The sequence below is a fragment of the Capra hircus genome, chromosome 12 (assembly GCF_001704415.2).
Source record: "Capra hircus breed San Clemente chromosome 12, ASM170441v1, whole genome shotgun sequence".
NCBI classification, from domain to species: Eukaryota; Metazoa; Chordata; class Mammalia; order Artiodactyla; family Bovidae; genus Capra; species Capra hircus.
The window spans coordinates 54,565,168-54,566,989 of record NC_030819.1 but is presented as its reverse complement, the minus strand read 5'-3'; the positions used below and the strand labels follow the sequence as shown (position 1 = coordinate 54,566,989).

Below are 1,822 nucleotides of genomic sequence, written 5' to 3'. Positions count from 1 at the left end.
TTTAGCACAGACTTGAGAGAAACAAGATTCCAGACAGGAAAACCAGTTAGACTGCTGATAAACTAGTCTCAGCCATCCAAACGTAAAACTCCCTTTCTAAGTTCAAAGTTTAGTATTTATTTGTCTAGTCATTGAATAGTTGGGGAAAAGCTACTGTATTTGCATTGGTTGCCTGTCCTTGGGACAATTGGGATATCATGCCAAAATTATTCATTTTAAACAAATATTTGAGATTCTAAGGACTGTCTCTCAATGTGAGATCATCTCATGGATGGTTGCTGTCAAGCATTTTTAGCTTCCTAATACAAGTCCTTCGGGCTTCCCGGGTAGCACAGTAATAAAGAACCTGCCTGGGGGACTCGGGTTTGATCCCTGGGTCGGGACGATCCCCTGCAGGAGGAAATGGCAACCCGCTCCAGTATTCTGGCCTGGAGAATCCCATGGAGGGAGGAGCCTGGTGGGCTACAGTCCATGGGGCCAAAAAGAGGTGGACAAAAATGGCAACCCACTCCAGTACTCTTGCCTGGAGAATCCCATGGAGGGAGGAGCCTGGTAGGCTACAGTCCATGGGGTCACAAAGAGTTGGACACGACTGAGCGACTTCACTTTCACAAGCTACTGAGCTCAAGTTAAGTCCTTGGGAATAATCTTAACTTCACTCTCAAATTTCACTTTCCCTTGTTCCTGACAACTATAAGATAATCTGTTGCATCTCTGTCATAAGTCAACTGAAGAGGATCAATCACAAATTATATAAAAGTGATTCTAATCAAGACTGAGAAGAGGTCAGTTATAAAAAGGATCATGTGGATTTTGAATTAACTGTGAGTTTCATTTTTTCACATTACGTCTAGAGGTATGATTAGATTGTTACCCTATTAAATTTAAGAGGCCTTAAACATTCTCTGTTGTCTAAACAATAGACTCTATTATTTCTTTCTCTCCTTCGAATCTCAAAGTTGTTGAAAAGATGTAACATAGGTAAATTTCCCTGGAGGAAATTTTTCAGAAGAGAAGTATTGAACCTCAGCATTAATGATTCTTATCAGCCTTTCAGTACTGTTTTAGCTGAAGGGTTCAGAGGTCTAGATACATGTTTCTGGCAGAGGGTACATTATATTTTAGAGATGTATCCATGTGCATGGGTGTAGGCACATTTTATTCATTTTAATTGGTGTTCAGTCATCTGTTATGTAAAAGTGAAAGTGAAGTCGCTCAGTAGTGTTCGACTCTTTGTGACCACATGGACTGTGGCCTACCAGGCTCCTCTATCCATGGGATTTTCCAGGCAAGAATACTGGAGTGGATCGCCATTTCCTTCTCCAGGGGATCTTCCCAACCCAGGGATCGAACCTGGGTCTCCTGCATTGCAGGCAGACGCTTTACCATCTGAGCCACCAGGGAAGCCCTCTATTATGTGACCATACCATAATTTTCTCATTTCCTGTTGTTAAATATTTAGTTGTTGCTTGGTGAATTGTTCCTTTATTATGCTCTATTATTCTATTAATAATTGTTCTATTATTATGTTCCTATAAATGCAGGGCAGTTCCATCACTAAGAATTTTGGAGCTAAGGCTTCTGGGTTTAAATCCCACCTGTGGAATCTTGAGAAAATTGCTTAAGCTAGTAGTGTCTCAGTTTACTCCTCAAGAGATATTAATAGTACCTATGCAGACAAGCGTCTGTCTGCAATGTGAGAGACCTGGGTACGATCCCTGGGTTGGGAAGACTCCCTGGAGAAGGAAATGGCAACCCACTCCAGTACTCTTGCCTTGGAAATCCCATGGATGGAGGAGCTTGGTGCAGGCTACTATCCATG

General features: G+C 41.9%; 1 non-coding gene across 1 annotated transcript; it reads right to left on the bottom strand.

Moving 5' to 3' along the window:
* TRNAC-GCA lies at positions 1,333–1,404 on the bottom strand. Its single transcript has one exon. It is a non-coding gene; the product is annotated as a tRNA-Cys (tRNA).